This window comes from Coturnix japonica, chromosome 8 (assembly GCF_001577835.2).
Source record: "Coturnix japonica isolate 7356 chromosome 8, Coturnix japonica 2.1, whole genome shotgun sequence".
Taxonomy (NCBI): domain Eukaryota; kingdom Metazoa; phylum Chordata; class Aves; order Galliformes; family Phasianidae; genus Coturnix; species Coturnix japonica.
This window is the reverse complement of record NC_029523.1, coordinates 12,865,829-12,882,023: the sequence shown is the minus strand read 5'-3', so window position 1 is coordinate 12,882,023 and position 16,195 is coordinate 12,865,829. Positions and strand designations below refer to the sequence as shown.

The following is a 16,195-nucleotide window of genomic DNA, read 5'->3' as shown; positions in this document are numbered from 1 at the left end:
GTCTGAAGCTTGTGGTCACTTGTTGCCTCAGCTTTCCCTCTGGCAGTGCTTCCTGCATCTCTGCTCTATGAAGGTTATGGGTTATGCTGAGACTAAGGTACCAGAGATGGTTTCTCCCTGTGAGATCTTTTAATGGCTGAGTTAGCTGAGACAGTGAAGGTACCAGTCTTCACATTTAATGAGGTGGTATGCACCAGCACAGGGTATTCTACTTTTTTACGTCAGGCCCTGCTCAGTCTGACACTTACATTCTCTTGGTCTTCAGAGCTCCTTGTCAAATTGCTGTCTGAGGCCTCTGGTGGATGTGGGATGGTAAAAATGACCCAAGCATGAATTTTTCCAAGCCAATTAAAACAAACAAACAAGCAAAAAACCTGAAAATATGAGGTTTTCTCATTTTTGTATTAGATAAATGCAAATTCTAAAATTAAAAAAAAATTAAAAATAAAAATTAAAAATAAAAATTAAAAAAAAAATCCAACACCAGAGTGATGGCCATTGTAAAAACCCTCCTAGGCTGGCCAAAGAAAGCAATATTATCCGGCCATAAAGTATGAGAGATAAAAAGAACAACTCTTTGGCTCAAAAATTTCTCCATTCTCCTCTTGGTCATTTCCTTCATCTCCCAGCACCAATGTGTAGCAGTCAGAATGTCTTTAGCATTTTATCTTCAGCCCACAAAGCAAGTAAGACCTTTGTTTAACAGCACCTTCCAGATACAAGATATTTCCTTGTATCTGGAAATGCAGAACAGCACCTAAATTTCAGAGAGCTGCCAAGTGAAAATGCTTTTGTGAGGCGCAAGAATGGCTCAGGGGAAGACTACCCCCAAAGAGAGCAGCCCGTGTGGGTCTCTGCTTTCACATACATGTTAGGAAATAATTGCACAGCCTGCTCATCTCCATGCTTAGAAGTCAGCACAGCTTTAGTCCTTCCCATCTCCCCTGCCACAGGATAAATCCTCTCCAACTATCTCATCTATCAGCTTTGTGTAAGTGCTCTGTCCAGCTCTCTGCACTGTTTTATCAAAAAGCACTGTCAGGTTGAAAAGTAGATGACTTACTTCCCCAAGTGATCTGAACAATTCAGTGCCACAGACACATGTTTAATGCTGAATAATCATCCCCCTTTCCCAAGTGATTTTTTAATGGCTGGGGCTGCCTTCTATCATGTGCCAACCAGAAGGAGCTGTGATTAAGCCCCACACTCCATGATTTCCATCCAAAATTTTCTGCTCAGTGGTGACAAAATCGTATGTAGTTTTCACTAAACTCCTCTTCAATTTCCCACTGGCTTTTAGTATGTGCAGATAATTCAAAATAAAGCCCCTTGTCACAGTAATATGTATTCTAGCGTAGCACGGAGGAGCTGTTTCACCATGTAAAAGCCATATTGCCAAGCTGTATTATGCTTTACCTGTCACCACGCCAGGAAACATTTAAAAAGGAAGGAAAACAAGGAGAGTGCATGTGTTGCCAGCCATTTAATATAGGCCATTTACTTATTAAACTGTGGAAAGGTGCTAAAGTTTAAATGCACCTTGTGGGGAGTTTTTTTCTTTTTTTTCTTTTTTTTTTTTTTTCTTTTATGCATAGCATAAAGCTGAAGGATTTTGCACTGACCATGTACTGTTCGGCATAGCTAATTTGGACCTGGACTATCTTCCTTTATGGTTCACTGGTCTTTCCTGAGTCTCAGTGGGTTTTGTGTTTGTTTTCAGGTAGTTTATAACACCCCAGAAAGTGAGGTTTTGACTAAGCAACTGGTTTTGGTTTCTGCGAGGAGGAATTGAGTGGCATTAAGGGCAAGTGGGGACAAGGCCAGCCTAGTCCCATGCAAAAATTCCCCAATGTAAGCGTTTTACCATTGTACAGCATCATCACTGTGCCAGCCCAAAGCCCTGAGCCTCCTGCTAGCATTTCCCATGCAACAAATTGTCCCTCTGAGCACAGATGACACTCTGATAGAGAAATGCTGGAAAATGAAAATCAATTGGTCCATTTTGTGAGATGCCTCATTCATAAGACGGTGTCTCTTTTCAGTTCTAGTGGTGCTACAGAGGCTCCTGCACAGAGTGGAGGGGACAGTCTGATTCGTGGGTCCTGCCTTTCAGTGAGAAGATCTGGTATAAAGCACCACCATAGAAGCTGTCGTAAGTAGCTTTGGCATTATGGGTATTTTTAATTTGTACAACTCCATTCTGTTATTGTTTTCATTGTTTGATCTCTCTGTGGTTCCTTTTGGCAGTTTACACGGTGTTGATGTGTTACAGTGCAATTTGAGAGTAAAAATTCAGATCACAGATGCTCGTGGAGAGCATCTCTTCTAGGCTTTGCCCTACTGATATGTGGAACTATGTGCCTCATTTCAACATGTCCTGGAGTATGATTTGAGCACTGCGCTAAAACCCAGGGAGACAAATGGTTGTTGCAAAAAATGAGGTTGATGGGTGCTGTTTAAGTCTTGTTATAATGTGATCTACTGTGATCAGGTATGTTAACCTGTCACTTGAGCATGTGTCAGAGTAATGTAGTTTTAATTCAGGGCACGGGGGGATAAGAGGTGCCCTTGATTTACACTTGTTTCTGTATAAGAAGCTCTAGCTGCAAGGAGAAAAACTTGAGTCAGGCAAGGTGTTGTGCTGTGAGAAAGACACCACAAGGACTTCATAAAGCTTAAAATGTGGGTGAACACTACCAAAGGTGGCAACAAAGCTATTCCTGACCTCTCAAGAGGCTTTGTTGGGGATGAGGAGAGAATAAGGCTGCTCCGAATCACATGAGCTGCGAAGGAAGACAGTGAGGCTGGTTCCCCAATAGCCCTTGCATAGAATCTAAGGCACAGATTGAGTGATCCATCCTTTTTCTTTAAACATTTTGAAAAAATGGTTTCAAAGTAGAAACAAAAGACACAAATAGATGCAATCAGCAGGTCTTTTCTCCCTTTTTTTTCCCATTCTTTCCCTCCTCCCCCCTCAGGTGGTGCTGTGTCACTAACCCTGACAATCATCTTATTGGTCCCCTCTTGACTGGCCTCTAAGTCTCCCCACCTGGTGCTCCAGTGCTAATTGGTACAATTAGCCTCTCCCTCCCTGGGCTAATTGCTAATGACTGTCTCACTGTTCTCATGGGGACTAGAAGAAACGTGCAAAAGGAGGAGGGCTGCAACCACAGAAACACCAAGGGAGAAACATGGAGCTGGGATAGCTTGGTTTGTTTTCCATTCTTCTCTTATTCACTCCTGCAAAGCACAATACTCATCTCTATACTACTTCTGAACACAGAGCATTGCTTTGGTTCATACTACTAAGAAAGCAGCAGGCCTGTTCAGCCCCAGGAAGCCATTCACAGGGTCTGTATGGCCCATCACAGCATTTCAGCTCTTGAGCTGCTAATAAGCCCAAGGTAAAACTCCTTAGCTCTCTACCCAAGATATTTGTGAGATGCATATTATGCAAACATCTGTCTGGAGAATATTGCTGATAGTTGCTCAGAGATTTTCAGTAAAGGAAAAGTTAATATCCAGATTGTTTAAAAGCAGCTGAGAACTAAAGCTCTTAAAAAAAAATAGTGTGATTTCTACAGAACAAACAAACATGCTCTTAAGTCTGCTACCTATTTAATATTAATTCAAGTATTTATGACTGTATTTGAAATGGCTGCAGATGTCAGATTGTCCTCTCTTGTTCCAAGCAGATAGGGTGCCTTGGTGACAGGAATCAGATTGAAGTTAGAGATCAGATTTATAAAAAGAAAATATTGGAAAATATCTTTTCATACAGGGATCTGACGGTATTTAATATTTAACTTTACTTTTTTTTAAGTAGTTTAAGTGTATAAATTATACTATTAATCATAAAAATAAAATTAAAAAACAAACAAACAACAACAACAAAATCTGATGTTAATCACTTGGCATGAATGTAATCAGTGAATCCAGATTTTAAAGACATGTCAGTGACTAAACTCTAGGGAAAGGAGTAGATAACAATTATTTTCCTATTGGTAAATCATGTGTTAGCTAACCTGGCTGAAATCAGTAGATGAAGACTGAGAGGGGATGCTCAGGGATACAACTTTCCAAATACATGTATCCAGATGAGGGCTTTCCTCGGTGCGCATGTAACTCATGCCATGTTGACAAGTTAACCCAGCTGAGCAGAAGAACAGAGTCAGCTCAGTGGAAGATCAAGCTAAACCCGAGTGGCACCAAAGCCAGTGTCATGTACTCAAAGAGCTTCACCTGCATGGAATGATTTTGCATTGGTTTAACCTACAGTAAACAGCCTGTCCCCTGGCTTAATCAGGGAAAGGGAGGAGTAGAGAAGGAGTCCCAGATGGGCTGAACATAACCTGGATATCTAACCTCTGTGGACAGCACCATGCAGGACTGTAAATAGGTGCTCTGTTATTGTGTAGATACTCCCTGTGTCACTTAGCAGGCAAATGGAGAGCCATTTAGCTCAGAAACACTGGGTTTGTTGGTTAAATTATCTAAAAATACTGCTGAATGTAAAAATTTTACATTCCGGTAAGAAAAGCTATGGAAGCTCAAAAAGAGATCTCCACAAAGGTGATTTCATGGACCAGCTCTGAAAAAGGATGAGAGCTTCAAGATGGTATTTGCTATTTTTGAGACCTTGTATGTGAACTAGCAAAAAATCAAACCTCTGTCAAGCCTGATATGTGGCTAGCGTTACTGCATTTTCCTAATGAAATGACCTCTTTGTGATAAGGCAGTGTTTATTTCAAGCTGTATAATATCTTGTGCCATGCCAACTTCTTAAGTATTTGCTTCAGGTTTGAACTCAGATTTGTGTTCTTCTTGTAAAGCTATTCATATACCCAGGCGCTGGGGTGTACATCAAGTTGTAACTTGTGGATAGACACTGACATTTTAGGGGGAAAAAAAAAAAAATCAGTCCAGGAAAGCATCTGCCTTGAACAAAGGTTTAAGGAACTATTCTTATCTTGTGTAGTAGATGGATGGATGGTGCAGGGCACATCACTGCCTTTGCTGTGAACTTGACACTGTGCTGTTTGCATGGGGAAGGCAGTGTGGTAAGTGGGGCAGAGGTTGGCACAGACAACCTGAAGCAAGGAGGAGGTAGGCTGGGCCGCTGAAGCGCTCAGTGCCCTTGAGTAAGCGGCTTGACTTGCTCATTCCTTAGGGTGACCTTGGACAAGGCTCTTAAATTCCTTTTCATCCATCAGCCCAGCTGGTAAATTTGTTTGGGGGTGAAGAAACACCAAAATGACATTGCAAAGCAAGTGGTGCCCCTGCATTGCCCTTTCCAGGGTAAACAAATCATACCCCCAACATCCCCTCCAGCCTACCACTGGGGGCTTTCAGTGCCTCCTTTGTGGAGGATCCCTGTGGAAAATCCTGGGTGCAACATGAACTACACAAATGGTACAGTTGCAGATTCAAATGTAGTGCAGTGTTTGTTCATCTCTCAAAACGTGTGTACGGTACTGATCTCTGTATTATCTGTGTGCTTTCTGCTAATTAGCAATGCAAATATAGAAAGATTCTTCTCCTTCCTTCCTTCCTTTTCCATAAGCAGCCAAATATACATTACATTTTTCCACTGTTATCTTTTCTGCAATAGAAAAAAATCTAGACATAATAAACTGGTGTGTTCAGCAGCTAGTGGAAAGATAATATTATAAGTGTGAAAGATGGTTTTCCTGAAAAAGGACAGTTTTATTCACTGGCTAACAGAAAGCATTAGTTTTACAGTTCAGGGTAGAAACTGCCATAATTCTGGTTGTATTGTTTCTTCTGGCAGGGAATAAACTCTCTCTCTTTTTTATACCTAGAGGTGAGTTTTTACTCTTTCTCTTTGAATTACATTGGTGGTCATCAGAGTGGTGGTGGAACAAGAGTGTGATGTTGCTGGAGTACTTCAGATGTAGTTGCTCAAAGCACTGCCACTATAATTCAAAGTGAAGAGAGTAAAACTTACAGCAGGCGCTCCAAAATGGAGGACACTGAGGTCTTTGTTTACTGTCCTCGTCCTCCTTCCCTTTGGGCAAGATCCAGCATCTGACATCTGCATTGCTTGGTACGTGGAGTTATCCAGCTAGGATACACACTGCTGCAGCACACAAGCTGGCTGAGCACATGGGGCAGGCATGGGGGGTGGGAAGGAGAGGACTGAGCAAGAGGAGGTACCCCTGGTGCCTTCTAGGAAAAGAGAGTCACCATGCACATCCTTTGGGTGCAGTAACTGCTCCCTGGAAGTGGTAGTTCTCATCAAGACAAGCAGATTGATGCAGGAAATAAAATAATTAGGAAGCACTTGCTATAAACGAAGAGTTGTAGAGATGTAGTCAGTGGCGTGTCACCACCAAAAGTCCTGATGAGGCAAAAAGAAAACGAGTTTGTTTCCATGATTTTTCATCCTCAGTCTCAACTTATGCTCTTTCTGCAAAATATTCAAGCAGATTTTTCTTTTCATAAACTTTATTATAAGTCACAAAATTATATTATGCCTATATTCATAGCAGAATGTGTATTTATATATGACGGATTTGGGTCAAATCATGAATATAAAAATCCAAAGTTTCAACAAATTTGAGCATTGTGATGCTATCATTTGCAGTTCCCCTTTGGATTTGTTTCTAGAAAGGATTCTGTGGAGATTTGGGTGATTTGTTATGACCAGTCCCAAATGCATCATTATTTCAGAAAATTGTTCCACCAGACCAAGTGTGGGCATTCCTCCCATGGTGTGGATTGTATGAGCTCAGCAGATATCCCAACACATGAAAATAGTGACCTGGTCCTGCCAGCAGCTCTTTTGAACTGCTGAGCACCTTTTCCTACTCATTTTCTTGAAATGAAACGAGATCAGGTCCCTGGTCTAAGCTGTACAGTGGGACAGGAAAAATGTTCTCTGTCTTGTACTTCACATGGCTTCTGTCCTAACAGCTAACAACATCAGTTCTGTCCTCAGTGATATCTCCACTGATGGAGACAGCTTATTGACAGATCTATTCCAAATTTAAGAGAATTACCTCTAGATACTTATGAATATAATGGCCTTTAGCAGATTGCTGGCATTGTGGGCGCATAAACAGAACTTTCTTCCAGTGAGAGTTTCCTCTGTTTGGTTGGTTTTTTTAAAAGGAATTTCATAAGGGGGAAAAAATGTCAAACTTTTCTTTACAGATTGCCTGAATATCTCTGTAATTTATGGCAGCCCCTTGATGCTGGAAGAAATTACATCACATCCACATGAAAAAAAACAACCTAGTGGAAAGAGTGAGATTCAACATAAACTTGCAAGCTCTGCTTATAATGTGAAGCAACAATACATGAACATACTGTTCTTCTGCTGCTACTTGGGAGAAAGAATGAGGGTAAAACTAGTGAGAGAGCCACAGTTAAATTACTCACTATTAGCCCCTACAGTGTGCTTCCAACCCGTGTTGATATATATATACGGAGAGAGCGAGAATGTCACAGTTAAATTTTTTTTACTAGTATAATGAGGAAAGAGACCAACAGAAGAAGTTCCCTTGGCTAATTTTCTAGCCAGCAGCCACTGCAATGTTCCCACTAGGAGAAACTGAAGAAGTGAGAGAGTGATATAATAAATAATGACTGGCTCTGCTGGTAAGGAGAAATTATCACTGTGCTTGGGGGATCTAAGTATGTGCTCACCCAAGATATGTGGGGGGGGATGGGGCTGGGAGCGCTCTGTCGTGTCTCTAGAAGAATGTTCAGCAATATTTGAATTAAAAAGGACTTCAGCCACCGCACAGCCTTCGAAACCAAGGATGGGAAAGGCTGGATGGAGCTGTCTGAGTGAGACATGAAAAAAAGACAAAGGAGTTTCAAATCTAAGATCTTGGTTTAAATCTGCTCCTGAAAGAGGAAGGTTTAAAGCAATGGATGGATTCACAGCCAGGCCCAAGGGCTGAGGTCCTATCTGACTTTCCCAAGGGTGAGTTCCTGCGCAGCTTGCCAAGTACACAAGACCATCTGGTCCTGGTCAGACTGATGGTGGCAAGGAAAAAGATGAAGAGGGAGAGATACATCATTCCTATATTTAAATTCTGCATTGGATTAAGCAATGGCAGGAAGCGCTGGAGAAAAAATTTGGTCTGTAGCTGGGATAGCATTGCAAGACTATTGTGAGTGGTGTTTCACAAGAGTCCATGTGTAAAAGAAACTTGTGTTTTGTCTTTTCTCCATGAGTCTTTAGGAGAGAGGCTGAAGAGGCTGCTCTTGGCTTGGGACCTAACTGTGGCCGGGGCTGGGAGGCTGAGCATGGGCTACAGCTGCTCTTGTGAGAAAAAAATGGTAAAATAGTTCATCTCTAGCTGTAATGGCCCCTTTTGCACAGGAATTAGCTGCGTTTTAAAATCTAGGAGGCTTTTTCTTTACTGAAGACTAAAAGGAGGAGCAAACCAAGATAAAGTCACATCTACGCAGCCGAGCACTATGTGCATGTGTCTGTGTGTTTCTCTTCAAAGCTCTGTCTTGCAACATGGCACTTGCCCCTGCAGGCAGGCATAGTCCTTAGAAACATAAAGGTGCAGTTCAGAGAAAAGGTCTCTTACAGGAAAGAATAGAAGTGTTAGGGCTTAGCTGAACACAATTAGGCTTCATGTGGGGCAGCTGGGTAAGATGCAGTGGTCTGTGATCCAGAAGATGTCAGATCAGATGGTCAAATGGTTTTGCCTACCCTTAGGTTCTATTAATTAAACTATATGGAAAAAATCCCGTGAGTTGTATTTGCTAAAATCTCTTGACCTTCAGTGGTGATAGAGTGAGAATGGCTATTCTTCTGAGATTTCTGTTATTTTAACAAAAAACTTCCGTAGAAAGGCTTGGATAATTTTGGAGCCCTCTAACTTGAATTAGATTCTTGTCTCAGGCTCCCTCGCACTGCTCTATTTTAAATTCTTAATGAAGCCTCTTTTTCTGTTTCCAAATGTTATTTGCTATTTTCTGTATTTTGCACATGTACTGGCTTATATACAGGAATAAATAATCTGGGATTTAACATGATTTAGTAGACCTAAATGAATGCAACTTTCATGGAAAGAGTTGAATATTCCGCTTCTTAGGCTACATTTCAAGCTTTTTCACAAAATAAAAGCAGCACCCTTTTTCTTGTGCTCCAGCATCATGAAAATTTGCATGGTGAGATGCATTTCTCACCACATGCCAACTGCAAATTGTATTTGAAATGGAAAGTATCAATTAAATAAGCCTTTCTGAACTGCCTGGTGACAGCTGCCACACTGCTGAATGTTGATGACACTTATGATATCAACAGATTCGGGCCCTTGCTCTGGAGATTACTGAATACTATCTAGCCACTGAAATTCTGGTTTAACAAGCAAATTAAGATCAGAATCTCAATCACAACAATCAACGTTCACCGAGGGAAGCCTTTTCTCCATTATATACCCAGCTGAATCTTCACTGGTGCTGGTTTGGTTCAGCAGTTTCCAAACCTGTGTGAGCTAATGGAGCGGCAAAACAGGATGGTTGTGCTGGGTCAGTCAGCTCAGATAGATAAAATTGCTCTGGGAATGCAGGGGTATTTTGAGGGGTTGAGACTGAGGAAGATTGCCCTTGGCTGGTCCAGCCAAGGCCTTGCCCTGGCTGAAAGGCACAGTGCTGCTCTCCACCACTCAGCCCCAGCACAGTGGGTATCAGGAGGCAAGGCTGGACATAAGGAGAAGTTTATGTGTTTTCAGCTGAAGCGATTTTCCTTAGGAAATGCTTGTTTTCTGAAGCCAGATTTCTTTTGAATGAATGCAACAGGTTTGAATAATGCCACTGTTGTGCATTTGCCCCAGGTTGCAGTTCCTGGGCTGAAGTGAAAGACCAGACTAGCTAACAGAGAGACTTCAACCCAGATCCTCATCATCCCTGATGGATGGTGTGCCTGCAGAACTGCTGGCTGGTGCATTGTAGCATTTTGCCCTGTGGTGGTATTTCTGCTGAATTTATGAGATCTTGTATTTAGTCCCAATGATTTTTTTCTCTCTTTTAATTCTAGAAAATCTTAGAAAGCAGCTAGAACCATCTTTGTTTTCTGAGGACTTTCGGCCCACAGTGAAAGGAGTTGTTACAGTGCATGGTGCATAGAAAAAGAAGTCATTTAGTAAAAGCAAAAAATTGTGCCACTATCAACTGAAACATCACCTTAAGAACTGCCTCATCTCTCTAGCACATTATCTCCTTTTCTACATGCCTTGGGTATCCTTGAATGAAGAAAATCTCAGGTAGACACAGGGCACCATTTGACGTGCCACTGCCAATACATGGAAAGTGCACGATACAATCCAGCACCTGCGAAGTCTGGGAAAAAGCATGGTGTGGGTATCTGCTCTTATGAAAAGCAGATGCACTGCATTTTTTATATGAGCAGTGTGCCTAATCACGACTAGCATACAGTACCTAAGTTAACAATATAAACTGGACCCTTAAAAATACAGCTACAGTGATCTTTGCATTATTTATCCATTTTAATCTCTCTCTATTAGGAGACTGTGTATAATTTTTTACTTCTGCAATAAATTATATAACTAAGATCTCTATATTTTTTGAAAATTCTATCTTAAAGCACTCTGTTGAATAACGTTAGCTACATATATGTATTAATAATAAAAATGAAAATAATATGCTAAGCTTTTCTACTGGAATGCATATTAGGAAAGCTGTTAATACAGCAGTATGTCTGACACTGGGGAGTTTCAAGAGCATCTTCAGCTGTGCAAGCACTGAGACCTTGGTGTTGGATGGCCCAGCACCAAAGACCAGAATATTCATGCTAAATTGTTTGATTTCTGTGCTTTTAAAATCCTGATTTAAATTTTTTCTCCTCAGATTCTGTGTACAATGTGCCACTTATAATTGCCATTGCTGCCATCAGAACTGCTTATTTTGCCAATGGAATTTAAATGACATCTGGATGTGAGCCTTGCCTCAACAGCAGCCTAGAGATGGCAGAATCCCCAGCAGGAAAAGTGAGTAAGAGATGCTCTGATATGAGAATAGTAATCCAGGAGCCATGGCTTTTGCAAGCACCCCCCTCGGTATTCCTGTGCCCATGTCTATCTGTGGCCAAGAAGGACAAGAACACAAATATGCCCTTCCAGCGGCTGGCCTGAGACATCCTCCCACACAGCCATCCTTCCTGCAGGCCTGTGCTGTGGGAAGGCATGGGTCTGGCTGCTGGGGACCTCTCTCAACTCCCCATAGAGTCGGTAAGGAGATAGCCAGCTCCCATCTTGTCCTTGGGCATTCTTCCTCTCACTTAATGGTTGCTACCATTCCCTTGGCTACTTTTCCCTCTGGGAGAACCAAGCTGAGTAAAAGAAATGGGGCAATTTTGGTCCTATGAGATCTGTTTACTCAACTAGAGGACCAGCACAACCTATTAAGTATTAGTCCTGTCGATTTGGAGACAGAGGCTTGCAAAATTAATTTTGTGCTCTATAAGGTTAGGTCCCTGCCTTTCAAAATTCCTTGCATGACCACATAGAGCCAGTGCTGGTCCATCTTAATTCAGATTTAGAACTCTTTAGGATGTACCACTTTTGCAGCCTCCCTGTTGCCCTCCTTCCCTTACGCCTCATAGCATCAGGCATCTACAGTGAAGGAGAACAGCTGTATAGTTGAAGGAAAAACCAAGAGGTTTGGAGACCAAGCAGACAACCCTCCTTGTTCCCTGCCTTGTGGAAGGAAAAACATTGTGCCCACGGATGTAGGGCCCTAGGGTGGTTTTAAATTGACTGAAGACTCTACTTCTGCGTGAAGTTTGGCTGCAAGAACAGTGTGGTAAAACACACATTACCACTTTCCTACATTATAGTTAATCACTATATTCTAGAATAGTTAAATTGCCATCCCCTCCCAGAGAATAATTACTGCTATTTAATTGTATTTATAATTTAGTATACACCTGAAAAATATGCTGTAAAATATCAGGGGGGTTCCCTTTAATACTGGTGTTCCATTTACAAACTGTCACATTTATAATGCGTCTTTAATCTTCTGTGGTCTGCTAGAATTTTATATTAAAGTCTGCTTTGTGCTTTAAATATTAAAGATTCTGCAGTACTTCAAAAGGTGATAATGCCTGATGCTCTGGTGGTGCTTAAATCTCAACAGCTAAATATATTGAGGAATGTTCGGTGGCCCTGGCTTAATTAAACATGTATGTGTATTTTCAAATGCAATCTTTTTCTGCTTGTTAGGTTTTTGACAAACCTCCAAACAGGTCCAGGTGGAACAAAGCATGTAAACAAGCTTGTGAATGCAAGCTTAAAACACTCAAATTAGCACCTTCTTACAATTAATATGCAAACCCTGGGATCTCTGTTATTGATAATGCCATTTAATATTATTTGCAGCTGTGCCTTACATTCTAGCCTTTCCATTTTTCTAAACCATGTCCACTTTAATTATGTAAAGATATACTGTTAGAGACTAGTCATTCAATGAGATGCTATTTACTATGAGAAACTTACTCTACCCTGCATAACAGAGTATAAATTACAGGGCTGTGATAGCATTTCAATGTGTTATTTGTTTTGCAGTGTTTAATGGTCTAATTTAGCACATATGGCTAAATCTGTAACCACCAAGATACACACATAGGTTAACACATGGTCTTTTTATTGTTTCCATTGCTTGTTCATCACCCCCCATGGGTTAATATATTCCCTTTTTGCATCCTCTTCTAGATCAGACAGCAAGCGCTACAGTGAAGGCAAGGAGACTGGGTAGGAACTGGGACTATATCTTCTGAATGGAGTTCTGCTCAGGGCAGGATGTGAGCCCCTCTCCAAGCCTTGCTATGGGCTCCTGTATTTATTAGGAGCAGACACTTCTGCGCAAGTGGAATTGTTCTTGCAGGTTTGTAGCAACAAGAAATGTCTCAGAATGTTGGGGTTTTTTTGTTTGTTTGTTTGTTTGTTTCAAAATTACAGGTGAGCAAAGCTGGACAGCCCCAAAATGTGCAGACCTTATGCCCTACAGCTGGTCTGCTTGTATTGCCGTATTCTTTGGCAGTCTTGCCAATCTGATTGTTCCTGCCCAGTTAGATTAACCGGTGCCATCACAGATAGTATGTGTTATTAAGGTCTCACAACGTCATGCTGCTTTTGCTACTTCCAAATTAGTCCCTATCCAAATTCCCTGTCCTGAATTAAAAATAATAATTATTATTATTATATTTTAAACTGTTTGTTTCCCATTGAAGTGCTTTAGAAATGCTGCATTTTACAAAAACAAGCAAAACTAAACCATGTATGATCACAGACATAGTCACGTATACATGTCTGATATGATACATATGTCATCTCTAAATAGCTCTGCAGGTTTTTAGAAACATTGCCTTCCAACACTGTGTAAATACAGATTGGCTGTGATTTAAACAGGGCGGGAAATATTCCATACATGGAGAGATGCGTGGAATTATTCCATTTGTTTTAGTGCAAATGTGCAGAAATTGTCTGAATGTATTTGAAATGCGATGAAAATATCTATGAATGCACCTGAGAAATGTTCTTTTATTCCACTGTGATAGGTAAAGTGATGGCAGAAACCGAGGAAGCTGAAATAGAGCTGCTGCAGTTTTACAGGTGAGGCAATGTTAGCAGGAAATGACAAGCAGGCTATAGTTATTATAATACCTAGGGCAAAGCAGCAAGCATACACAGTGATAGACAAATCTAAATTAATGACAGCGTAGGTGGTGTGCCATTTTAATATAAACCCTACTGTAGGGAAACTGGTGAGAATATTACAAAATAGGAATACTGAGGATCATATCTGATCAACAAAATGTTTTGTACAGAAAATGTAAGTTTGAGCTGTAATACTGCAGGTAATGGTATGACAATGATTATAGGAACTCTATTTATCCGCGCATTAAAATCCTGATGATTGATTTTGGCACACGTAGGACTGCTATAGTTTTAAATCTGTAGGGCAAATACCTGAAGAAAGCAAACCCCACACTCTGCCTTTGCATTTTAATATTCTCCTCTTCAGTCAGTACAGGAGCAGTTAGCTAGTCGTCATTAAGCCCATGTGAGTGAAAATCGTTTGTTTCTGTGTTGAATTCAACGTATTTTTCTCAGTCTGTAACCACCACCTATAATTAAAATGTCATCCTAACAGCATCAAGGTGCCGTGAGTAAAACAGCTCACCTCCAAACTGCACATTTCACGGAGCTCCACAGCCCCTTGGAAATGGAAGCTTGTAGAAACTGTCTCTGTGATCTTTAATGGATTTTTAAAGATGACAAGAAAGGAAATGGGAAACTAAAGGAATGGAAGACATAAATTCCCCAAAGGTGCATTCTGAAGTAAATCAGAGTAACTGAAAAAGTGAACTCTTTGAGCCCTGGGATATCTCCCAGGTTTTTCAGCTGGACACTTACAGCTTGTCAGGTCCCTGAACACCTCTGCTCTGGGCATGCTTTGACACAGCAAGTCACAGAAAGATGAACAACATCACCTGAAGTGCTGTTTGAGGGGCAGAAAATTGCTCCCATTGCACACCATGCTGCCTTTACTCTAAATCACATGACTTATTACAACCTTCCCCTTTATAAAAGTGCCATTTAGGTATGTTAACTTCTCCAGCAGTAATAGGCATGTTTTCCTTCCTTATTTCCACAATGCAGTCAAAGAAAGAGGTGAAGATCAATTCATATAAAATCAAACTGGTATTGTTCTCAGGGCTATGGCTACACGAAGGCTAAATAACAATAGGCAAGAACAAGAAGCTTAAAAAATCTCTGTGCTACACAATATGTGTTATTTAAATGTGTCTGTTTCTATAAACTGGTAGGGAAAAATAATAGCTCTCCTTCCAAAGATCTCTGACTGCAGTTCTGCCTTGTAGTTCTCAGCTTGCAATACAGGTGGAGGCTGAATGCAGTCAAACTCTCTGGAAGAAAAAGAGAAAATATTTTTAAGCGGTTGCATTTCTTTATTAAACTGATGAAATTATGTAATGTATGTTCATTTAGTCGAGTAATATTTGGATAAATGAATTTCTAGCAAAATTACTTAGTCTTATGTCTTAATAGCAAAATATTTTTGTGTATGCTGAAACAAACAAACTACATATTTTAGTGGGCAGTGATTTTGTGCAGCCCTAGTCCTTTTGAGGAGAGGTGGTCTGATAGGGCACACTACCTCCCTTGTTTAGGGTGTGTGGGCATTGCTGCTCCGTCCCTCCCTGGCCTCCCTTCACACAGCAGTACTGGACTGCACACTGTGGCCATGCTGAGGACACAGCCTTCCTTCTGCAGCCCTGTGGGGCATAGGGAACCCTGTGCTGAATTGTGCCAGGACAGCCACATCTCTGAATGTGACAGGGTGACTATCAGTGTCTGTGCTGTCTACTTGATACCAGAGCTTTATACTGAAATGTTGGAGGAATTACAGCATTATAGTTAAAGCTTAATTACCTTGGAGTCTTCTGGTTGTTTGTTCTCACTAAAAAAAAAGTACACATAAAATTGACCTCTTACCACCTATTTGTCTGCAATCTATTGGTAATCAATTTGATTAGCTGTTTCTTTCTACAGAAATTGGGCTACAGGAAAACAAAATCTTTATATAGAGTGAAACAATGAATACTGATAAAGATAGTGGCAAGTATTGCCCATTATAGTGCTCTAATGATCTAATGCATGTACTAGGGCAGTCACTTCAGACCTTGTTCACGAAATGTTACTCTGGCTTTCTTCTCTGGTGTCATCGTGACCATGGAAAGCATTGCAGTGCCACGGTTTTACCCAGCAGCCATAAATAACACTAGTCAGACATGAGAAGGAGAAACATATTCTGTATTCTCTGGCATTGTGAATCATTGATTGTGCTTTCAAGTGTAAGGTAAGGCATGTACCAACCACTAGCTCTAAACTATCTGTGTTCCTAACCTAATTTTGTGGCCTGGAAAATGCTTGCAAGGTTCACATATCATCACCGTCCCCTCTATTTGAATTTCATTAAAATTTTGTGGGGGAGAAAAAAAATAGGGGTTATAAAATATGAATTTATTGCTGGTGTGGAATGCAGCTGTGTAACAGGTAGAGGGAAGTCACCAGAGGACAGGAACTCAGAGCTCACCCAGTGAATGCAGGACTTCGCAGTGTACCAAAATCCTCTGGCAATGGGCACAGCGGTTTTCCCCCTCAAC

General features: G+C 41.0%; 1 long non-coding RNA gene across 1 annotated transcript; it reads left to right on the top strand.

Moving 5' to 3' along the window:
* The first annotated feature begins 1,660 nt into the window (after window positions 1–1,660).
* Window positions 1,661–15,940, top strand: LOC107317373. The gene is made up of 5 exons (XR_001556840.2): window positions 1,661–2,152; window positions 10,858–10,997; window positions 12,720–12,891; window positions 13,565–13,619; window positions 14,161–15,940. It is a non-coding gene; the product is annotated as an uncharacterized LOC107317373 (long non-coding RNA).
* The last annotated feature ends 255 nt before the right edge of the window (window positions 15,941–16,195 follow it).